The sequence below is a fragment of the Bidens hawaiensis genome, unplaced genomic scaffold (genome assembly GCF_021521415.1).
Source record: "Bidens hawaiensis isolate Kalapana, Puna unplaced genomic scaffold, B.hawaiensis_p1.1 tig00074222_1, whole genome shotgun sequence".
Classification (NCBI taxonomy): domain Eukaryota; kingdom Viridiplantae; phylum Streptophyta; class Magnoliopsida; order Asterales; family Asteraceae; genus Bidens; species Bidens hawaiensis.
The window spans coordinates 15,564-41,654 of record NW_027502880.1 but is presented as its reverse complement, the minus strand read 5'-3'; the positions used below and the strand labels follow the sequence as shown (position 1 = coordinate 41,654).

Genomic DNA, 26,091 nt, shown 5'->3' with positions numbered 1-26,091 from the left:
TCTACTCGTGGAGAATGAAGAACTTAAAGCCAAATTAGAGGCTCTCCAGAAGGCTCATGATGCCTTGGCGATGGAGGATGCTAAGAAGCTTCAAGAAATCTTGGACCAGAGGGGGGTGCTTGACCATACCGAGCGTAAGCTAAAGGGCATCGAAGAGGCTGCGGCTAAAGAAGTGTTGCTTGCCAACCTCAACAAGAGTGAAGCCGAACGCGCCCGTAACGAAGCTCAAGCTGCCCTCCAAGAAGCTCTGGTTGCCAAGGAATGGCTTCTTCGAGAAGCGTTGTCTCAGGTAAGTCTAACTTCATGTCTTCACGCTTTTCCTTATAAATAGAAAAGGTTCTGACACTTGTATTTTTCTTTGTAGGTTGTGCATCGGGTCTTCTCAGAGACATCTTACGACGATGCTATGAGCGCAGCCCTCAACGCTTCTCACGAGGACGGGGAAAAGGCCGGCTTCCTGCTTGGTCTAGGGTTCGTTGAGAAAGGCATCCCGCCTTCCAACTTCCCTTTATTCGATGTAGATACTGAAGCCATATATGACCAAGCAGTAAATCAATACGCCGCCTTCCCGCATCCGGTGGTGGAGAAGGTAAACGAAGTTGCTGCTGCTGATGATGGGCTAGCTATCCTCAAAGCTTTCCTTGAACTGCCACGCTCTACTGATGGGGCTGGTCCAAGTGGAAGTGGCCCTGAAGCCTGATCCTGAAGATCCCTTCCCGCTGCTAGGATAGATTTAGCTTGTATAGATTTATTTTCTTGTAGGCGGGTAGTTACCCGGCCATTATTGTAATCAACCATTGTGAAATATAAATCTTTTTGCGGGTAAGACCGCTACTTTCGTTGGGTTCCTTGCTTTGTAAACGTTGTATGACTTGCATACTTTAGTTTAAATTAGCAAATTTCCAAGTGTTTTAGAATAAGTTAACCTTTGAACGTGGTAGATAATAAGTTGAAGTTTTGCTTCCTCTTCCGTGATTGTGCGGGTAGGACAGTCACTTGCACGTAGTAGGATGGCTAAACTTTACCATCTGACCTGCGTGTAGGTTTTCCTCATCTTTTGAGGATAAGTTAACCTTTGAACGTGGTAGATAGGTGTGAAGTTTTGCTTCCTCTTCCGTGATTGTGCGGGTAGGACCGTCACTTGCACGTAGTAGGATGGCTAAACTTTACCATCTGACCTGCGTGTAGGTTTTCCTCATCCTTTTATTAGAAATTATGTTTTGAACCGTTCGACGCGCGGTTGTCAATAGGTTAGTGTTCAGTTCCCTTTTTCATGATTCATGCGGATAGACCGGTACTTTCATTTAATGGGATGACTGAACTTTTCCCCTTCGACTGACCTGCGTGAAGGTTTGTCGTTTTTTGGGTTTATGCGGGTTTTGCCGCCTTCCCCACGCAACGACTTTCCACGTATTTATGCGGTGAAAACCGGCATATTCGTGTTGAATAAATTAACCGTTCGACGCGCGGTTGTCAATAGGTTAGTGTTCAGTTCCCTTTTTCATGATTCATGCGGATAGACCGGCACTTTCATTTAATGGGAGGACTGAACTTTTCCCCTTCGACTGACCTGCGTGAAGGTTTGTCGTTTTTTGGGTTTATGCGGGTTTTGCCGCCTTCCCCATGCAACGACTTTCCACGTATTTATGCGGTGAAAACCGGCATATCCGTGTTGATAGTTCATAAAAATGTAAAATCATCAGCGTCAATGTTTTAAGGAGAATCGTTTCCATTAGAAGTGGCTCTTGGCCTTTTCTTTACAAATTTGGAAATGATTTACATGCAAACTGTGTAAATGAGCTCCCTTCCATGTTGTTGGGATGGGAGTGCCATCGAGCCGATACGCACCTGGTTCGGGATCTCGTTCTTTACGCAGCATGTAGTCTCCACATTGAAGCTGGAATTTTATTCGTGTTTTCCCCAGCTGGGGTTCTACACGCATCAGCCTGCTCAGCGTTCATTGCGCCACGAGGTGCGCGAGCGTCCCATCTCTGACGAATGCTTCGACCATGTCCTTCACGTCTATGCATTCTTCGGTGTTGTGGCCTTTTGTCCTGTGAAAGTCACAGTATTTGCTCCGATCAGCATTGTGACGATGTCGGATTATTTGAGGCTTTGGCCATGGGAGCTTCTCGGTGGCGAATATCTCGGTGACGCTTTTGGTGAGCGGCGTCCATCTGGAGTTCTTGTTGGACTGTACGTTATCCCTTCCGCCTAACCGATGCTGCAAGCCGGATGAGGTGTCAAAGTTTACCCTTGACTGCCAAATGCCTAGCTTCCGCCTTTTGTTTAATCGGGCGGTAAGGACGTTCTCTTCCCTTGTTTTCTGGGTGTAGAGGTTTGTGCTCTGTGAGAGATATCTACCCAGTTGCTTTTCCGTTTCCGCAAAGCGTTTAGCTGCTGTCATGATGGCATCCCATGTGGATGGCATGCCATCTTTACCCGTTAAGGTGCGGATGAGCTCTGGGTCGTTCGCGCCCTGAATAAAGGCAGCGCGAACAAGATCTTCGCTGATGTTACCCAGACTTAGCTTCTTCGAGTTGAAGCGAGTGATGAAGTCCAGCAAAGATTCATCTTTCTCCCGAATGCATTTGAGGATTGTCCATTGCTCCTCGGTATACTTTCTTTGCTGGCTGAAGTGTTGGCTGAACTTCTGTTGGAAGTCAGCCCAGTCGCAGATTTGGTTGACCGGTAGACGATCGAACCACGCTCTAGCAGCCCCGACCAGCGTCATTTGGAACATGTAACACCATGTAGGTTCCGTCCAACTACTGACGGTTGCCCCCGCTATAAACCTGTTCAAATGATCGTCTGGATCAGATATACCATCATATGTGCCTATGCTGGACATTTGTTTGACACTTTTTGGGGCGATTGCTTCCGCAAAGTCCCTTGCAAATTTGGACGTTCCCGTATTTGCAACGTTTGGTCTGAATGTTTTGGAGAAGTCTCGTGAACTTCCACCTGTGCTTTTTGGTTTGAAGGCTTGTCCAAAATGCCTTTTCGGTTGGGAATCCATTTCCTTACGCTTCCCTTTTGCCCTATGGCGAGGGTTCGCGTCGGAGTCGGATTCCTCCGAGTCATCCAAGTAATCCTCGAATTCGTCAGCCTGTTGGACGGAGCGCAAGCGTTCGTCCAACTCGGCTTGGAATTCCCTCTGACGTGCCTCCGCCCATGCCTTAACTTCATCGAGTGTTTGGCGGGGGAGTCTTGTTCGTTTCTCTAACTGGGCATCGGTGAATCCCAGTGAGCGATTTTTTACTGCACTTGCCCCAACTTGGGTAGCTGGGGTAGTGTTCGTAAAATTTACCTCACTTGCCCCGGCTTGGGTAGCCGGGGTAGTGTTTGTAAAAACTGTGTTGCCGATATTCCCCCCAGTAGCTGGGGTTGTGGTTACCGGAGTTTCTTTAACCATCTTGGAAGTTTGAAAAAACTGGAGAAAAATGTTCTAGCTTTATACACGGATGGCGCCAATGAAGAAACACTAACCGGACCCCGGGCAGATTACGGGTAACCTGGGGGTTAGATAGATGTTTCCCACGAGGGGTTAGACCCAAAGAAGATGGTTCTTCTGATAACCTGCAAAACAGACACCGTGAGCTTGTCACTGAGAAGGGGGGGGGGGGGGGGGTTCCTCCTTGTGACCACCCTCCGGCGTGAGAATCAGACTAGATTGCTCTTTAAATATAAATGTATATTAAGAGATTGCTAGAGCAGATATCAGGTATAATATAATGATACAAGATAAGATATGATGGTCATACCATTTGTGGTATTTATAGCCGAAGGTAGGTTTCCAAGGAGGTGTGGCCGGCTGCAACAGTGTTCCTGTTCAACCAACAGTAGCCTACGCACGTGCCCTGCTGGTAGTTGGTGGGTAGGCAGCGGCTGATAATGACCAGGCCTGCTGTATACCATTCCTTTTCCACCAACTGCCGGCTACGCACGTGGTATGACAGGAGTTGGTGAGTAGGCAGCGGCTAATAGTGACACAGTACAGGAGCATGCTGCTCGCCATACTGTTGTCAATAAGCTGTCGTATCTTTAGTCAGATCTTTTTCCCATACCTCGTCAGGTACAGTACAGAAGATCTTCCCGTATCGTACGGACTGGCTTATTTGGGCGGGAGTATTCCCCCTCCCGCCCTTGTGCGGGATTGTTCCCGGCTTCGCTCATTCCTTCAGGTGACACTGAGTGATTTGAGAGCTAAGTGCCTTGTGCGTGTAGCCTTGCTGCGCGGGTGGCCTTCCCTGATGGCTTGTATCCGAGGCTGCGGGGACAGGCGGAGTCCTTCACCATCGGGAGGCATTTCCTGCGGGACCAGCTTGCGTACTGCGCGTAAGGACGTCACGTCTCTGAACATGGTTGGTCCTGCGGATCCAGTTGGTTTCTGCGCAGACGTCCCTTTTCAAGGTGAGTCTTGCGGGTCCAACTAGGCTCTGCTGGGACCTACCTCTTCAGGTGGCCAGCCCATTCAACCCTTCAAGTCTTCAACTGCCCAACCCAAGACAGGCCGGGCTACACCCGTATAGAACCCAACAAAAAGCCCCCGAGTGGCGTACCACATTTTGTGACAGTCTAAAGTCCAGCCGACAATGCATCTTAAGAAGAAGTCAACCTGATAGCACTAGATAACTTACTAAAAATAAAAACTAAAAAAGCCCCCTTTTCGAAACGACACATGACTAGACACCACACACCCTTTTCTTAAAACCAACCAATCCCAAATTCTTCACCACTCATCTCATCTCATCTCAATATAACCCAACCAACTTGACACAACCAACCAACGTTCAAGATCTGTTAAAAATGGCCACAAATAATAACAGTTTCTTTGAATCGTTGCCGGAAGGCTTGATAGCGAAGGCGATGGCTCGTACGAGCCCTAGGGACGTGTGCACGTTGTCGTTGGTCTGTTCTTTGTTTCGTTCGGCGGCCGAGTGGGACGCTGTTTGGGAAAAGTTTCTGCCGCCGGATTACCGGAAGATTCTTGCGGCGGAGGACGGTGGTGGTGGGTCGTAGAAGGAGGTGTATATGCGGTTGTGTGATTATCCGGTCATGATTGATGGGGGTAATATGGTAAATTCTTCAGATTTTGTTTTGTTTTTAAATTCGCAATTTTCAACCCACTTTTGATTGTTTTTTATGCTTATATATCTGCCATCTTTCTCATAACATTTTTTTGTGGGTAAGATTTGCATTCAGATTTGATGAAAATTTTATAAAAATTATTTAAGAGGTGTAGTTTACAAGTAGGGGTAGGATGAGAAAAAACAGAGATTTGGAAACAGTTTGGTTTCGGATTTTTGGTATTCAAACTTGGTGCGGTTTGATTTTGGTTGTGTTTTGAGTTTGATGATTGTGGGAAAATAAAGTGGCCCAAACTAATCGGTTTAGGCTTAATATAATTAATTGATTGTTACACACTCGGGGTCGCTACTAATACGCTTTTTCCTCAAAGCAAGTTCGTCACAAACTTTTAACAGTTTGGGGTTAAATAGCATAGTTATTGTTATAGATTGCTTAAAATAAAATTGAAAAGAAAATATTTTTATACAGTTCCGGGTTTCTTGGTTTTTATTACATGCAAAACCAAAATCAAATCGGACAGAAAGTTTTGCTTTTATAGAGAAATAAAGCCAAGCCAAACTGTTGGTTTTTATTTTGGTGTTTTTTTTTCCAATGCACATTTGGGATAATTTGGATGTTTGTTTTTTCAATGTTGTTGCAAAGAAATATAATCTACTTCTGTAAAAACTACCATAAAAACATACCCAGCTTTCAGCTTTACAACAAATGTTAAGTGTATCTATCTGATCTTCATTAACTTCTAGACTAATGACCTGGGCCAGTTTTGACGTGGCAATTTAGATATCCGCCACGTCTATACGTAACGTAACATAACATAAAATGAATTTAGAAGTTTGGTACATTAAAATGTATGTTCTATAGCTTCTTAATACTTGTTCAAATTCTTTAGTTTGCCTTATATATTAAGCAGTAGAATTATATAGTCAGGGAATTTTTGAGTAGTTTCACTTCAAATCTGTTACTATTTGTATGACAAATAATTAGAAGATAATTAATTACTTGTGACAGAGCTTCTGGTTACATAAACCAAGTGGGAAAAAATGCTACATGTTAGCAGCACGAGAATTATCGATTATTTGGGGCGACACGCCGAGGTATTGGAGATGGATATCTGTCCCGGATTCAAGGTTGCATTTACATTTCTCGTCTTTTTTCATGATTGACTTTCGTTTTCGGTTGACAATCTGAAATGACGGATTTGCCCCTGACAACAGGTTTGCTGAGGTGGCTGAACTTTTGAGTGTATGTTGGCTTGAAGTTCACGGTAGAATAAACACCTCATTGCTCTCAACCGACACTCGATATGCAGCTTACCTTGTGTATAAGTCGGCACCTCACACTTACGGGTTTGAACACCATCCTGCTGAAGTTACAGTCGGTTTAAGTGGCGTCGAGAGTCAAACCGAGAGTCAAGTTAAGACGGTTTTTCTCGATCCGGAGGCATGCCAGAGGCAAAGATATGAGTATGAACAAACACTTCCGGGAAGAAGACGAATGGGGATCTTCAGCCATTTAAGACGGTTAGCAAGCAGATCTAATGCGGCTCCCCCTGAAAATGGTCCGTCACGCAGGCAAGACGGGTGGCTCGAGATTGAGCTGGGTGAGTTTTATAATGGGAAGGGTCAAGAGGGGGAGCTTGATATGAGCATGATGGAGGTGAGAGGAGGGAATTGGAAGGGTGGTCTAATTATTCAAGGGATTGAGATTAGGCCAGAGGCAAGTTAATGTTTTTGTTCATTTTGTATGGTTCTAGTTTTGCACTGGAGACATGATTTTTAATAAACTTAGGAAGCTTATAGACTTTGGTTGAAGAATCATTGGAGGCTTGTTTTAGTGAGAGATGGCTTGTATTTAATTATCAACAACAGCAAAAGGTGGAGGGAATGTTTATTAGTTAACTAAATAAATAATAAAAGGTGATAAAGAGAATTATGACAAGAATCATTTTCCTTCTCCTTGGGTTTATCTTGACTAATTTGACTCGTTCCCCTTTATAAGAGTAATATTTTTGGTTTACCCGTTCGAGATAAAACATAACCAAGTTCGTCCTGTTAGAGATTAACATAACGTGAATTTACCCGTTGGTGATTAAACATGATTTGTATGTTGTGAAATTTTTTTGCAGGTGAGGAACAATTCTGTAAAAAATATTAATAATCATACTCAAAAACACTGTTGAAAGATGCAACTGTGACAATGCATAGGAATTATCATCAGCAGATTAGACCAGCATTGATGCAACTGATGCAACTGTGACAATGCATAGTTGATCATCGTGCCTATAACTGAAACGGGTCAAAATATAAACTAAAAAACAATAAATATGATACTCTCTCTCTTTTTCAATTCTGACATCTGTTTACTCAACTATGCATAACGCTTAAAGTCTGCACGCCAGTGCCAATCATCACAATCACCATCGGCCTAAACCTGAGAATGCAATGTGAATTTTCAAATCAATTATATGATATAAAACACTACTTTTGAGTTGGGAATGCTCTAATAGAGGACGAACATTATTCCTCCAAATTTACTCAAAAATTTTCAACTCTTTAAAATTTTCTCACTAACCAAAACTTACAACTAATTATAACCCTCTAAAATAGTTTAAAGATTCCTCTCACATAATTTTAGAGAAGTTGCCAAGAATGTTCTTAGCTTCTAGCTAACTTTTTATGATTTTAGCCTTTGACCTGTTGGATATAAAACATCACTGGATTAATTGGAGCTAGGTCCATGATGATTTTTTTCTAAACTAGTGTTGGTGGAAAAAGTATTTATTATTTTGGTGTTCTTTAAAAAATATTTACCAACCTAGTGTTGGTAGAAAAAAGTATTGACCATTTTGGTGTTTTTCACTTATTTTGTATTCACCTTTTACTTTTAAATTTAATATTTCTATTCTTTAATCTATTTTTTATTTTTTTTATCATGTTTCTTATAATTTTTAATCTAATAAATCTATATTTTTTTTTGTCAATCAACGTTTTCTTATTTTTTTAGTAACTCGTTCTAAATCTTTTTTTTGTTTTTTTTCTCATTTGATTTTTTTTTTGTCTTCAAATATTTTTTTTTGTTTTTCTGTTTAAATATATTCATTTTATGAATTTTATGTGGGTTTAGTTTTGTACCGTAGCGAACCTAATCGATATTAATCGAGTTTAGGTTAAATATCACAATGTCTGCATTTTACCAATGCCCGGGTTTTACCGATTTAAGTTGTTTTTTATTTTGTTTTAAATATGCGCATTTTACAAGTTTTTATTTTTGGTTTAGATCAGATACCTTAGCAAACCTGGCTCATACTAACCAAATTCGCGTTGAATAGCCGCCACGATTCCTGATTGTTATCAACAACCAGGCTTTAGCGATCTTTTTGATATTAAATATGATAGTTCTACAAATTTATTTTTAGGTTTAGTTCCAGCAATGTAACGAACATAGCCGATACTAACCGAATTCTCATCGAATAATTGCTGCAACGCATGTGTTTTACCAATGTATGGGTTTTACTGACTTTTGTTGGTGTTTTTTCTTCAACATTAACATTTAAGCTGGTCAAATTTAATTGCACGTTTTCTTTTTCAATTACAAGAAAAGATTTAGAACGAGTTAGAAAAATATATAAATGTTGACTATTAAGAAAAATAATAAAAAAATATTTTGGATTGATTGGACATAAAAATATATAAGAAATATGATATAAAATTAGATAATAGATTAACCAAATCAAAATGGAAAGTAAAAAATATGTTGATTCGTAAAATGAATATAATTAAACAAAGAGACAAAAAAATGCATATATTTGAGAAAAAACAAATCAAAAGAAAATATTTAGAACGAGTTAGTAAAATAATAAGAAAATATTGATTGATAAAAATAGAAAAAATAAGTTATTGGATTTATTGGATAAAAAATGTATAAAAAATATGAAACAAAAATAAATAATAGATTAACTAATAGAAAAACTAGATTTAAAAGTAAAAGGTGAATAAAATAAATGAAAACATCTAAAAGGAAAATACTTTTTTCCACCAACACTAGTTTGATAAATATTTTTTAAAAAATACTAAAGTGGTAAATACTTTTTACACCAAGTAGTTTGAGAAAAAACTCGTCCATAATTGGGAGAATTAGAATTAATTGCAGTTCTCATTCATTGCCTACTTCAAATCGCTCAACAAAATAAGTTACTTCCAAAGTTTCAGATACAACAAATATAAAACAGAGATACGTGGTGGTACGTGGTTGGATCCTGATGCAAGTATGAGATGTACCTTAGGCATAAAAATCACAAAATGAACAGTTGTGTGTTTAAGAGCGTACAAATAAATTCACAATTAGTATATATTGGTACCTTGACGTTAGCTTCGATAATTACTTCTTACTACTTTCTGTATGCCAGTATTATCATTGTTATAATGGTATGTTGTTAGTTTTTAGTTTGATAGGCCATATGTAATTTGTATGAGAGACCATGCATTCCGAAACCCAATGTAATGTTAGTACATTTATTGTGAACGTTGATTTGCAGTTGAAGCATTCGACAGCTACGAAAAATGAGGAGTTTGTTAGTAAAGTATTTGTTGTCCGCAACTAATCGAATAGGCTAGGGATAGTTTAGGGATTTCATATGTATGTAAATATGGTTCATACGTTTAGTATGTTAAGCATTTGAGTCCATTCGGTTAGTTAGACTCCCTTTCGCCTAGTTTAGGAACCCATACGCCTAGTGTTTGGTATGGGAAGCCATTCGCCGAGTTTAGGAACCCATATGCTCATTCGTTTACTAGAGAGCCATACGCTCCTGGTGTGAAGTATGGGAAGCCATTCGCCGGTTGAGACACCCCCATACACCTAAACGGTTAGCATATGGGGTGTGTGCTTATAAATAGGCTGTTTCCCAGCGAGTGAGTTAGATATCTGGCATTATCCTTCAAAGAGTAGCGTTACCATGCAAGATTCTCTTTAGAATGATAGATTGCCTCGAGGTGCACATCGAGACGGATCGGGCTTAACCGTATGTATGTATCCATGTATGTGATCTATTGTAATCATTCGGTTATCAATAAATGAGTAATCATTCAGCCCGATTTCATCATAATTGCATCTCGATACATCTATGATGTATCCAGTTGTGACTAGCTCCGGATGATGAAACGTTATCACAATTGATATCAGAGAAGATGGTTGCTTGTGATACATCAATTCCACTGCTAATTCAGATATGAGATGTTTTCATTGTGTTCTTCGTGTTTCAGTTACTGTTTGATTGATTATTAGACGAATTAGAGTGTAAATGATGCAATTGATTGTTGATTTGTGATCGATTAGTGATTCCGAGGCTTTGTTGTTGATTTGGTGGATTAGTTTAATGAGTTGAGTGACTTTTGATTGGACCCACCATGAGCAGATATGGATAAAGCTTCAGTGTATTCTACCGCTTGATGATCATGCTCCATTCGCCTCAACTTCCAGTAACCGCTCTCAAGCACCTCCCATTCGCCTGAAACCGTCATAACCGACTGACCATTTGCTTGAAGTTTGGTTCATATGCCTGACTTTTATATGCCATTTTCCTGATTGCCATTTAATACGCTTGAGTCAAAGCATATGGACTCTAAAGTGTTTAAGTTGAGGCGTATAAAGATGCATTGTAGGCGTATGTGACTTGTTAAGCGAATGAGGATATTATTTAGCGAATGAGATGGTTCTTGCTTACCACATGGAAGACGGGTCCCCGAAAAAAAAGGTATTTTAGAAAAAAAATTCTTAAAATAAATTTCTCTGGGATATTTTAAATAAGAGGGGCAATTTTATTGAAAATTTTGGTGACAATATTTTCTGGATGACTTTTCACGTGTATCTGCTGGTAGAGGGGGAGAACATGATTGATTAAAAGAGGATATTATAAGTTTCTAGGAAGATTTATTCAAGACCTTGCCGAAATTATCAAGAAAAGGGGGAGATAAAAATTTCAACGAGTTTGTTTTGATTGGTGTCTTCCTACAACTGCAAGGGTTTCTTGAAAAAATACTGCAATTCGGATGGTAATACATCATTATAAACCTACGTTTGACTGAGTTCAAGACTAAACGACTATAACATTTCTTTGATTGCTGATTGACTCATTCGAAATTTAAACCTGACTATGTTGGCCACGAATGTCTAATCGTTTACTTCTTTATGAAGGATTTATCTTGACAACGTTGGCTACGAGTATTCGGCGGATTGCTTCTGTTGAAGGGGGCAATTGTTGAAGGGTTAATATTACTGAAGAATACAAATGAGTCTTGTCATTGGATTGAAGAATCGTATAGTTCAGGATTGATTAATAGAGGTTAGAACTCTGCATCATATTCCCAAAGCATTAGCAACTGAGCTTCAAAGAGTGAAAATGTGGGATAAGCATTATCAAGAGAGCAAAAACCGAAGTGAAAGATTTTGAATGTTCGGGTTATTCATGAAGATGTGTGACGAGGTCAAATGAAAAGATATTTCTGTTTTATTAGTGTTGATGGATAGTTGATAACTTGTTGTTGATTGTTGAAAGATTGATCCGAATCACATGCCAGTTGGATGATCGGAGTGATCACCTGGAGATGCTTACCCTGAGGGGGATATCTGATACGAGAAGCTACAAGTTAATGGTTTGATTACAAGAACTAAAGATTTGTCCGTTTGCACAAGCCCGAGAATTATCAGCCAAGGGGGAGTTTGTTAGTACATTTATTATGACAGATGATTTGTAGTTGAAATATTCGCCAGCTACGGAAAAGGGGGAGTTTGTTAGTACAATATTTGTTGTCCACAGCTGATTGAATAGGCTAGGGGTAGTTTCAGGATTTCATATGTATCGAAATATAGTTCATACGTTTAGTATGCTAAGCATATTTGCCCATTCACTTAGTTAGACTCCCTTACGCCTAGTTTAGGAGACTATACGCCTAGTGTTTGGCGTATGGAGGCTCATTCATTTACTAGGGAGCCCATAAGCTCTTGATGTGAGCGTATGGGAAGCCATTTACTGTTTGAGACATCCCCATATGCTTGAATGGCCAGCACATGGGGTGTATGCCTATAAATAGGCTGTTTCCCAGCGAGTGAGTTAAAGTTTTGGCCTTATCCTTCAACGAGCACTGTTACTATGCCGGATTCTCTCTAGAATGATAGGCCGCCTCAAGGTGCACATTGAGGTGGATTGACCTTAACCGTGTATATGCATGCATGTATGAGATCTATTTTAATCCTTCAGTTATCAATAAACTCGTAATCATTTGGCTCGATTTCATACTAATTATGTCTCGTTAGATCTATGATGCGTCAAATTGCGACTAGCTCCTGGTGATGAAACGCTTTCACAGGTAAACTTATGTGTTACGGGTCTGAATCAGGAGTCGATCCAATGATCGTAACTCCACTTGTGGAGGCCACTGATGTGGAGGAGGGTGAGGATGAGGTGGTAGCGGTTTGGGTCCAAATCGAGATAATCAAGAAAACACCATAAACTCGAAAAATCATAAAAGAAGGGCAAAAACCAGGACCTCTCAAAGGTTCAATGTTCCTGATTTGATGAGTTTGTGTCCTGGATGAAAATAGAATGTTAAGACGAAGCAAAGTTAGCTAAAACATTCGAGTCAAGGTATCTCTCTCTGTTAATGATGAGGTGTGTTTAAGAAATGGTGTTTTTGAACAACAGGAAGGTTATATCCAGAAATTACGAGTCCGAAGATGGGGATGAATTATACTTGGACAACGGTGCGAGTAAACACATGATAGGTAACAAGGTTTTCTTTTCTGAAATTAACAACTGTATCATGGGAAATGCTAAGTTTAGGGGACAAATCTTATGTTGATATATGCGGTAACGGTTCGATTTTATTTGAGGCTAAAAGCGGTGAGCATCATTTACTTACGGATGCTTATTTCATATAGAGTCTTCAAAGCAATATTATTAGTCTCGACCAGGCCTCAAAACATGGGTGTGATATTCATATAAAATATAACTACCTTACGATGCACGATGGATAAGGTAGGTTATTGATGAAGGTGGAATCGATCCTCTAATCGACTATACCATTACAATTGAAGATTGCTAAACTGGTTAGTTTACTTAGCCGAATTGAAGAAACAAGTTGGTTGTTGCATGCTAGGCTTGGACACTTGAACTTTGAGTTAATGAAGTTGATGGCCAGGAGGGAGATGGTTGAACGCCCTAGAACTTATACACAGTGATCTGTATGGACCGATACCCTTCCAACAATAGTGGGATATATGTACATTTTTGTTTTAATTGATGATTACTAACGATTAGTTTGGACCTATTTGTTGAAGGCTAAATACGAGGTGTTTGAAACTTTCAAGAAGTTTAAGGAATTGGTTGAAAGCGACGTCGGGAAAAAGATTAAGACGTTTCATACCGACCGAGGAGGTAAGTTTACCTCACATGAGTTCAATCATTTTTCGACATGGAAGGCATTCAAAGAAATATAACAACACCATAACACCTCAACAAAACAGGGTAGTTTCAAGACAAAACCGATTTTATTGGAGATGACACGGAGTACATTTAAAGCAATGGGCGTTTAATATTACTTATGGGGTGAGGAGATCTTACATGCAACATATATCGAGAATCGGATTTCTATTCATGCCTTGAAGGAGAAGACGCCATATGAGATCTTAAAACAAAAGAAGCCGAATAATACTCATCTTAAAGTATTCAGTTGTGTGGTGTATGCAAAGATAGTAAGAACTTACTTGAAGAAGCTTGATGACCGACCTTGGATTTTGGTGCATATCAGAATCAAGACAGAGTTCAAATCTTATCAGTTATTCGATCCGAAGACCCAGAAGGTTGTGATAACCGATGATGTGCTTTTTGACGAGAAGACGTGGGTGTGGTCTAATTCTGGGCAAAACAATGAAGAAATGGAGCTTCCACCAGATTTATTTTGGGTTGATTGGAAAGGGATTATTGATATAGAAGTTAGGTGACTTGTAACTGAGCCTATGGGAAGCAATGACATTAGCCACGAATATTACGCTTTGTCACCAATTCAACGACGACCAGTTTAGCGACAAATTCTGATAATCTGGTCACTAATTCCAGTAGCTCAGCAACTAGTTTAGCGACACAAACAGCTACTGGATTACCGACAACAACACTTAATGAACCAGAAAGTAACTTGAGAAAAACCTTACGCGTTCTGATCGCATGGTTAGTTAAATGATTATGCTCAATATTAGCAAGTAGAGGACATTGAACATCTTTTGTTGGAAAAAGGTGAATCAAGGAATTGTCGCGAAGCGAAATCCAAACCAGAGTGGATAGAGGCTATGGAAATGAAACTCGAATCCATTAAATGAAAAGACACATAGAAATTGATCGAGTTACCTAGAGGGGCTAAAGATATCAGATTGAAGTGGGTCTTTAAGGAGAAGTGAAATCCTGATGGTTTGATTAATAAATATAAAGCAAGACTCGTGGCAAAGAGTTACTTTCAGCAACTTGGAGTTGATTTTGACGAGGTATTTGCTATGGTGTTGAGATTTGAAATCATTTGCATGCTTACTCCATTGTAGCTACCGAGGGATGGCAATTACATCATTTGGATGTAAAGTCGGCATTGCTAGCGGTGGATCATATTAGTCGCAACGAACAAAGGGATGACATTCTTACAAAAGCACTTGCGCGAATCAAGTTTGATGAGATGAGGTTATTTTTCGGCGTTGAATACCTCCTAGTTTAGAGTCAGAAAGTAGGGGGTGATTGTCGATAATTTCGGACTCCAAGTCACAAGTCGGTGAACTTGAGGGACCAATATTGACAAGTATGCCATAGTTGCTATGCTTCCAAATTGTTTTGTAATTATAATTAGCACTGAATTGGCTAGTAAGTTAGCTTAGTTTATATATACCAAGTTATTATTAGACATTATAGAACATGGGATGAATTGAGTTAGGGTTCATCATGAGTCAAACCGAGTTAAGGTTTGAGAGATTTAATCAGTTTTTTGAGTTATATTTTATTATTATTAAACGAGAGTTATTCACTTCGTGTATGTTTATGATTTGGTAAGTCATATCAATTCGTCCTTGAAGGTTTCTAGTGATTAGATGTTGATACGTTTATTGTCTTCTCGTCCTTTGTATATCATTTTGTAACTTGTTATAATCTAGGGACTAGTTTTTCATTTAATGTAAGTTCATTCGCTATGGGATGTTAGCGAATGAACACATTTTTGGTTCCTCATACGCTATGGGATGTTAGGGTATGAGAGGTTAATGTAGAAGGTCATTCACTATGGGAATGTATAGCAAATGGCATAGTGATTGTGACTTATTTGCTATGCATGCATAGTGAATGAGTCGTCCCTATATATATTCTGTAATTTATTCAAGTTATAACAATCTGATTATTTTGAGAATTTTGGTGTCGTTACTCTGTCAATTTATCCTTTCGAAACACACAGTTACACACACTAAAACCATAATCGTTCATTATTGATCATATCAAAGAATAAATCCAAACGTATGTGAATCATGATTATTATTGTGATTCCTCAAGTGGCATTAGATCACTCTGGTTGTTCTGATTGATGGATTGGTGAACTAATTAGGCTTGGTTGATTGTGTTTTGAATCCGAATGATAGTACGGACATCTACGGACTTAATCGGAATCAATTAAAAGCAATTGAAGTGATAATTGAGGTTGAATTGTGATGTATATAAAAATATACATCTTTTAAGCATCAAATAATCTCCAAAATATCACCTTTTATCTTGCTGTATAGTTTAAATAGTTATTTATTATGTTATTTTCTATTTTTAGGTTTATTCTAGCCTCAAACGAAGAAACGAGTGGATACACGAAGAAAAACAAAGAAATTTCCAGAAATCGTGTGTTAGTTAGCCTAACACGCCCCATGTTTTGGTAACCACACCCCCGTGGTCGTCTTTTCAATTTAATACAAAATCTGACACACCAAAATCATGGGCCGTGCCTCTAGCACCACACTCCCGTGGTCACCTTACCCAAATTAGACAAAAATATAAGGATATGGCAACCAAAGCACGAGGCCGTGTTCCGTGTACCACGCTGCCGTGCTGAGTCATATTATACCTGGACAGGTCATTACGGGGCTGTGCCTCAATGACCAGACATCCTATAAATAGGTGTGCAAGTCTCATTTCATTAGGTGTGCTTGGAGAGGATTTAGACGGGTTTATCACTTAATAACACTCACATTACACTCAAATTGAAGATCCTTAAAAGAGTTTGAAGACTTGGAGGCGTCCATCATCGTCATCATCCATCACCATTGATGAAAGATTCGTCACTAATTTGGTTTTTTCTAAGTTTAATCATGTGTTTGATATCTTCAAATTCTTTTATGTTCATTGTCATGCTCATCATGAGCTAAACCTTCAATTATCATCTAAATCTATGATGAAACTTAACTTTATTTGATGATTATATTGAATATGTGATTTTGTTTTTGTTAAGTAATGATTATTTTACAATTATCCTTTGATGAAACTTGTTATGTCATCTTAATCCATTAATTGAAGATTGATGATTAATATATTTAAAACAAATCTTTATAATCATTCATGATTGATTCATGTTCTTGGATACTAGGAATGATAAAAAGAAAATCTTTACAATTTATCCAAAACATGTTTCCTTGTATTGGACTTTGAAAATATGAGATACATGCTATGATCAATTTCTCCTGTTTTGGTAATTCTAAAATAAGATTGTTAAGTACGATGGATTAGGTTGCCATGCTAGTTAAATAAATCATATGTTAAAAGAATGCATAATTATAATATACTTAAATCAACCAAGGGGGGTTGTGTGACTAAACTATAATTCCCTAAAAGTTGTTAGGAGTGATGTTTGAGAAATCAAAGTTAGTCATAATCTTTGTACTTCACTAAAACTACTTGCTTAATTAAATTTATATTTTCATGGTAGACATGAGGTTATGCATTCTACTTTCTTTTATGTTATAGAGTAATTCACTTAGGAATGAGGGTTATTCTATCTTATATTCTTAATGCAAGTTAATCACATATTTATAATATTAATAATCAAAGAAGTATTAAGTGGATTCTTGATTTAGATGGTAACCTTCATATATTGATTTTCTCGTCTAAAACCCATCTACTTGTTCACCTATTTCACTTTAATTTAATTTAACAAAGATTTAGTTTGAAAACAACCTTAAATGATTATTACTTCCTGTTAATTTAAAACAAAGATTATTATTAGAAATACTCCGTGTCTGTGGATTGATACTTGGTTATTACTAATACTATTCTATATGATAGGTACACTTGCCTATTTGTGTGTGGTTTAGTCTTAGTAAAAATCATTTTTAAAAATTTAAAACACGATCATGTGTGAAAACTAATCAAAGCTTTTTATACACCAATCACACCACTTCAAGTTGTTGGCTCCATTGCCGGGGACAAAGTAAAATTTTCTAATAACGATCCAAGTTTTATTTTAACCATTGTTCATAATTGTAAAAGTTTAATATTTTTTAGGGCAAATACCCTAAAAAACCAACCAAATTTTTGTTTTTCCTCATAAAAGTCCTTCCACTTTCTTTTTGCATGTAAAAGTCCCCATACTTGATATTTTTTTGACATGCCATTTGTGTTGTTTATTCATTATAATAAGCAATGCAGTGATTACATCAAAATAGAAGGCAAGCGGGCAACAAGCTGCGCCGCTACCCCTTTTTGGACAAAACCATGAGATGATCTGCTATAACCAATATAGTTGGCCCACCAAACCTCATTTATTACATAATAATAAATAAATTAAAGGAATCTATCCTACTACATTCATCAAACCACCATCGTCTCCTACCTCACCTTCACCGCCATAAAACCACCATACTTCTCGTTACCTACTACATCGGTGACCCACCAAATCACATAGTCCGGCTTACGCATTTTTCATACCTTCTACATTTCTATTAGCAATTTCCAAAATCTGAGATGATTGGATTTTAAATTATTGAACTCCACCAAAAGTCTAAATGTAACCGACCTTTGCTCCACCGTCATCAAAAGTTAGGCAAAACATATTTAATGAAATAGGTTGGGAAGAACTCGTAACCTTACGTTCTCCGGCCCGTTAACGAAATAATGCTTCCATCCAGAAATAACTAACTGGGTTTTGTGATCCCTGGTGACCGGCTTAATAGCCACCGGTTTGGACGAGTACAAATTCCTTATCACTGAAATTGGGCAAAATTAAAACCCCATTTACCGAAACACCTAAATTTGAATTACTCAAATTAAAATCATGAATGTGAAAGGGGGAAAATGTGACGTATAACATGGGTTCCGGTTTAATTGACATCAAAATTATAACTCGAAACACCCACTGAAAACCCTAAGGGTAGTGCAAAAGTTGGAAGAATTGTGGTTTAGGTTTGAGAGACGGATTCATTTGTGAGAAAGACTAGGGTTATTCTAATATGATAAAAGCTCTCTACAGTCAACCACAGTGTGAGGATGATTAAAAAAAGAGTTTAAAAAAGTTTAAAAAAGTCTTTGATGTGTGGGGAATAGATTTCATGGGGCCATTCATTAAATCATTCGGAAATAAATACACCCCGGTAGCAGTAGATTATTTTTTGAAGTGGGCTGAGGCACAAGCTCTCCCCACTAATGATGCTCGGGTTGTTATTTAAATTTTTGAAAAAGTTGTTTTCACGATTTGGGACTCCAAAAGCCCTAATCAGTAACAGAGGAACCCATTTTTGCAATGCCTAGATGGATAAACTTCTATTATGATATGGAGTTCACCACCGTTTAGAAACACCATATCATCCACAAACCAGTAGGTAGGTAAAAGTCTCGAGGGATCAAGAGAATCCTCGAAAGGACTATTGGGTTAAATCGCAAAAAAATGGAAAGAAAAGCTAGATGATGCTTTATGGGATTTTTGCACTGCTTATAAGACCCCCATAGGGACAACACCATTGATATAACGCTTAATATATATAAATCCCGTGTACATTTTATTTAATATTTTATTAATTTTGTTCGGTTTCGTGTAAGATTTGTATACTACTAACATGCTTTTATATTTTAAGTTCTGGGTTTTAATTGTGGTGAAAAGAGGGCGAAAAATGAGCGAAAACGATCTGAACCGGAGAACCGGATCATCAGGAACGAACCGGACCATACCAGGAGTGAACGGACCGGTCAAGGCCGCCCCCCTTTTATTGCCGGAGCGCCGAGCGACGGGGAGGCCAAGGCCCGCCACGCGGCGCGGTGGGCTGCCTTCCAGATTGTTCTACTATATTTGGGTTTGGGCTTGTGTATTTCCTATATAAAACCCCTAATCTCACCCTTAATCATACCCTGAAGTTGCCATACGAATTTGGAGTTTCCCAACGCTTAGGATTGCATCTTTTGGCGACTTTGGAGTTGAAGAATCATTCGGTGGTGTATGCATTGGTTGAAGACGAAGAACACGGGTTTTATCTTCTGTTTTCTTTCGTTTCTTTTATATCCTCCATGAATTCTTATTTGCTTGTTTTGTTTAAACTTGAGATGTTAGGCTAAATAGTATGAACTACTTAGGCTTATGATGAACCTACTTTGATGTTTTGATTTGACTTGGGATTATTTATCGTTATTTTTATTATTTAGTAAAAGATTTATTATATTAAATTGATGCATATGGATGCTTAGGATTGTTTAATAAGTTTTATTCCATAGTTTCCTTGATTATTTTTTGTCATATGATAGGTTGCTATTAGATCAATTACTTTGTGTTTTTGATTATTTTATGATTGATTTCATGATAAGATAATAGGAATTATATTGTCAAATAAACCTAAGTGTGCTGCTAACCTAAAATCTGTAAAGTGCTAGGTTATTGATAAATCTTTATTATTTAATCTTGCTAGATTTAGTTCTTCGTAATGAGTCCGTCTAGGTTTGATTATTTAATATTGTCTATTTGTAAGGCCCCGAACCCCGGGAACCCCATAGTTGGTAATCATTCAAAACACTTGTAAAAATACTTAAACTTAAAAATGATTCATTTCATTAAAATAACCAATTCAGAGTATAATTCAGCCGAAAACATAAATAATAAAATAAGTTCCCAAAATCCCGAGAATATTGCCCAAAACCAATTTAATTATATTTTATAAAACTTTTTAAAATAAAATGTTCAATAATAAAATCTTCCATCCACGTATGCCCTTCACCGTCCAAGTAGCTTCGTGCACGTCCAAGCGATAAGGCATCCTCCTCCTAACCTGAATCTCACACTAACATGCACACAAAGTCAGCTTGAGCCGAGTGAGTTCAATTTTTAATAAATAACATCAATAATAATAATCATAATAGTCATCCCAAGAGTTTTAAAATAAAAGGGATAAAACACTTAGGCCAAATAAACGGGATAAAATAGTTAGGCCATCATCAACAATAACTAATCATCCTTATATATATATATATATATAAACATCCTTATAATTAAATATAAACATCCTTATAATTATATACCTACATATATATCATCCAAGTAATAACATCAGGGTCGAGCAAACGTACAACCCAAACACGTAACATCAGGGTCGAGCAAACGTACAACCCAAACACGTAACATCAACGCATGCAAACACAAAGTAGGCATACGCAACATCAGTAGCCGAAACGACTACAACATCGCCAAATATAGGCCAAGCAATAATGTGTGTATATATATATAACATCCCAAGGCCTACCATATACCAGCAAGCCTATATAAAATCGTTTAAAACATTTCATCAAGTAAGAAAACACTTAGGTGTGCATGCTAGCCCAAAATTTAAAAAGAGTTAAAAGGGGGCACCATGAACTCACCTGAAATCAATCACCTGCAACGAGCTAGGAAATCCCTAAGTGCACATTCACAAGCAAGGGCCTGTAAATTATACACAACGCGTTACTAAACTAGACCGTAAGAACACTCTTGCCTAATGGGCCGTTCAAGCCCAACAACTTGGCCCAAGGCCCAACAACTTGGCCCAAGGCCCAACAACTTGGCCAAAAGCCCAACACTTGGCCAATTACTTTACCTCAGCCCTTAAAACCTTTCAACTAACCAAATCCACCGGTTAAGCCTAAAACGAATTTATCGATTAATAACGAGTAAAACGTGTAGATTTTAGCATGCGAAGATGCATTTAATTACCAAGGATAACCTTTGAAATAAATTATTAAATTTTTACCAGACTTTAATAAATGTCTTAGCTTTATAAAAATATTTTTATTATATTTTTCTATTGGACACAAAAATTATAAAAATTCCTCCAACATAGCAAGGTACGTGCAGCTATTTCAGTGCGCAACAAAATGGTTTTATTTTTATAAAATTCATTACGAAACCAAATTAAACGATTCCAATTAGGTTTGGTTCCTAACTCAAAATAATAACTTCCAGAAGTGGAACCAACCAATTTGGACATGTAGAAAAAAGGTTATGACGTCGGGAAGACAGACCAGAATCCATCATCCCGCATCAGCTTTGACACTCGATTTTATAAATTCATAAAAACTATTCAAATCTCGTCCAAGAATTACGTATTATACCTTTCTGGAAACTAGACTCAAAGTAGAACATCATGGAAAGAAGAATCGATAAAAAAAAATCGATTAACATCGCGTTATAGACCCTACAATAAACGTATGCTAATCTGTCAGCAAACTGTTATCACCAAAACTCAATCTTAACGACCAATAAGCGCGTTAATATGATCAATTAAGGGGTAAAAGACATGGGGAATCTTAAAACCGACCTTGAATTGAAGTTTTTACGGTTGAAACACGGCTGCACAGAAGAAAATCGCCAGGGGGGGCTGTTCTTCGGCCGATAGCAGCTGGTAGGCGTTAGGGTTAGGGTTTGTTTTGTTTTATGATATAAAAACAAAAGTTACATCCAAGTCCCTCCAAATTGAAGTATAAGGCATTATGGAAGAAAAGTTAAATGGTTTAACGTAGCGAGATGACGTAAAGGCTTCCGAGACACGTCGGATAAATCCCGAGAATTATACATACTTTACAAGCCTCAATCTCTTGAACCGAAATTAACGGGCGTTACACTATTAAATCAATTAAATATAGTGAATTGCCTTTGATTTCCGTGCTGTAAGGTAGGATTTTGTTATAAAGGAACTAAGTCATAGTTATTTAGGTGCCCGTAAGGGAACTTGATTTTTAATACTGGTGTGCATTAAAACTTATTAGAAACCCATAGGTGTCTTCTTGAGAAGGGTCTGGGGTCCTCTTCGGGTTTCTTTTAAGTGTCTATTTTACGATCCCAGCCCATAACTAAATATTTTCCAGTGTTATTAATAACTGAAATTTAGGGGATTCTAGCCTAGGTAGTTGTCTTATCATCATCTTATTTTAAATATCAAACTTTTGCTTTCATTTAAAATTACTAGTTTCTTAATTAGTTTTTTTAATTATAGTCTTAAATTAGTATTTTAAATAAAACCCCTCAAACAAATATAAATTAATTAGTCGTGTCTGTAGTTGAGTCTAATTAGCTAATAAATATAAATTAAAGAGTCTTGTGGGTTCGATATCCGGACTTACTTAGCTTTACTGGAGTCGATCGGTTCACTTGTCGGTTAGTAGTTTAGTCGCGTTTTAGAGAGTCTAGAGTATTACTTAGTGTTTATCTTTAGTTAATTTAGTTAATAATTATTAAACTACTTTTAGCACATCAAGTTTTTGGCGCCGTTGCCGGGGGACTCTTGGCGTTGCGTTATTAGCTTTGATTGGATCTACTTGCTACATACGTGCTACTTGTTTTGCTTTACGCTTTGTTTGAGTCGTAGGAGTCTAATTAAGTTTAGTTTGTTTTTAATTGTTAGTTTAATTTTATTATTTTTAAAATTGTTTTATTAGAATCTACTTACTCGGTCTTGTGCGTTTTGTAGGTATATGCCACATCTTCGTACGCAAGGACCGCTATTGGATTGCTTTGGACCTATTCCGTTGAAGTCCGAGGCAAGTTCGTCATCGTCAGAATATCTCACCAAAGTCATCATCCGCAAGTTCACTACCACCGAGTCCTAGAAACATCCCAATTAACCAAATGGCCAAAAATAACTGAACTGTGTACCAGCAAGCTTTTGAAGGGTTCCATGGAGATCACTCACCCATTGTCACCCCCGATATTGATAATCCTAACTCATGGCAGATTCCATCCTACATCATTGCCAACATCACCCAACAACACCAATGCCATGGACGTGAAGATGAAGATGCACCGACACACATCAGCCGTCTTACTCGTGTGTTTAAAACGCTAAACTTGCAAGGTGCTAATGAGGATGCAATCTTCCTTCACTTGTTCCCGTTTTCACTTTCGGGTCGTGCCGTAACTTGGCTCAATTCGCAACATGCTGGAACATTCAATACTTGGGAGGTGCTTCGCAATGCATTCATCAAGAAGTACTTTCCACCTGCTAAAGCTTCTCGCCTCTGTGATCAAATCCACTCCTTTCACATGCAGCCGGATGAGCCATACTACCAAGGTTGGGAGCGCTTTTAAAATCTACTTACCCATTGTTCACAACATGGGCTCACACCTTGGGCCCTTGTTGAGAAGTTTTACATTGGGCTTACTTATGAGGCTCAAGCGAGGTTTGACACAGCTGCTGGGGGTAATTTGATTGACAGGAAGAATGTGACCGAATGTAACGAGATGTTTGAAAGTTTTGTGCAATCGGAATACGAAAAGAAGCCACGTAACAAGAATTCTAATCCCATCACCAGTACACCCTCATCTGCTCGAGGTGTGCACCAGGTTACTCTGGTTACTGGTGTGGCTGCTGCTTTGGAGAATATTTCTTGAGAGTTGAAAGAGTTAAAGGCTACGGTGGATAAGTGTGAGCTGTGTACGGGTGCTCATGGTACGTTGGAGTGTCCGTTGATGAACAATCAAGAAGTTGATTTCATGACTGGTCAGAACAAGTTCCCTATTGCTTACAACAACAATCAAAACTAGATCAACTACAAGAATCAGAACCAGAATCAAGGGCAAGGTAACTCGAATTGGCGTCCGGCAGGTGGACCACCTTGTTTCCAAGCCGCCTATAACCAAAATCAAGGTCAGTATAATAGTGGAGGTTCTAATGGTCAAAGTTCGGGTAATGGGACATATTTGAGTAGTTGTATGGGAAGGTTGGAAGAGATGATGCTGCAAATCCTTACTAGAGATCAAGTTACTCAAAAGACTCTTGCCGATCATGATCTACTTTTGAAGAATCAACAGTCATCTCTACTGGACCTTACAAAGGTCCGTTGGTGACATTGCTCGACGATTGGATGAGAGACCCCCGGGATAGTTTTTAGGTTCTACTCAGCAGAATCCGGCCACTCAGTTGAAGGCGATTACTACTCGTAGCGGAAGGGTTTTGGGTCCCAAGGTAAGAAAAAGTGAGGTTAAAGCTGAAGATGAGGAGGTGATGGATGAAGAGATTGAGATGGGAGTGCCGGGCAAAGTTAAAAACACCGCACCGGTTGCACCGCCAGTAGTGAAGAAGCCGGTTGAAGTCCGGCCATCACCTGTGATTGACCACTCTCGTGTCCCGTATCCTGCTCGCTTAAAACATCAAAAATACATGCGGGAGTACGGTCACTTTCTCGACATGTTCCGACAATTGAAGATTAATCTTCCATTCATTGAAGCTGAAAGATGATGATGTGCTATTGTAGACAACAATTAGGATCTCTAGATGTTACAGCTTGTGTCCCAATATGCGGAATCCATTGAGATTGAACACAACAAGTAAACGTTAAGCATGTATTTTAATGATAACTTCAAAGATACAAGATATAACACTTAGGCAACTTTCTCTATCTACTCTCTCACTCTAGCATTGACCAAAAGTCCCCTGAATAACGCATAAGTCCCTTATTTTTAGGAATCAACATGAAAGACCATATGGGACGTATATGATATACGGCGCATATGTTATACGCCGCATAACATATGCGTTCCATATGACTTATTCGTTAATCTCAACATACAAAACATATATTTGACTATATTAGCCCTATACTATCATATCTAATACATTCAAGACCCTAGCAATTGTTAGGACATGAAATGTCATGTATATGTCCCCAGTTCTATCAGGATGGTTCGATATGAAAATAACGATCGTGAAACCAAGTTAACGGACTGAAAATGTCAAAAGAAACTGATTCGATCGAATCAGTGACTGATTCGATCGAACCAGGACTCATTCGATCGAATGAGATACTCATTCGATCGAATCAGTATTCGATATATAAACGAAACTTAGGAAATTTCACGAAACATAGCACACATTACACACAGTCACGAACCAGCTGCTGCCGAAAAACCTCTCTGCCAATCTTCGTCGTGTCGGTCTTTTCCTCCGTCCCTAGGTGTCAAACCGTCTTAGGAATCGTAACCGTGCGTTGTTGATCACCACCGAATCGCCGTGTTAGAGGATTCCGCACTCTAACACGTTGCCCCGTGAATCGTTGGGAAACCGTGTCCCGCACCGGTCCGACAAAGTGGTATCAGAGCCTTTGGTTCTTGATTCACGTTAGATTCGTGGTGAAATTCGTGTTTTTCTCGCGAAAATCGTAATTTTTGCCGGAAAATTCCGAATTTTTGGTGTTTTTGATCTTGGTGTTCGTCGTGTTCTTGTCAAAAACTGTTAAAATTGTCATATTTTGGTGTTTTGATCTTAGAATTGTGTGTTAAAAGTTCGAGTTTCGTCAAGAACGTTCTTCGCGTTCTTCGTGTTCTTCGTATTTTTGGTGGTTTTGATCCGTTTTTTGGTTGGTCTTAAGTTGTTTTTGTGTTAAAAGTCATATTTCGATCTTAATTTGCCTCTGGATCTTTCAAAATTCGTGTTTTTGATTCAAAATTCGAAAATCCGTCAAAATCTTCTAATTTTAGAATTTCCAGAAATTTCGAT

The 26,091-nt window shown here is 38.4% G+C and overlaps 1 pseudogene across 1 annotated transcript; it reads left to right on the top strand.

Moving 5' to 3' along the window:
• The first annotated feature begins 4,809 nt into the window (after window positions 1-4,809).
• On the top strand, window positions 4,810-6,836 carry LOC143606310 (putative F-box protein PP2-B12 pseudogene; annotated as a pseudogene). The gene is made up of 3 exons (XR_013148728.1): window positions 4,810-5,079; window positions 6,100-6,218; window positions 6,306-6,836. The product of XR_013148728.1 is annotated as a putative F-box protein PP2-B12 pseudogene (transcript).
• Window positions 6,837-26,091: the final 19,255 nt, after the last annotated feature.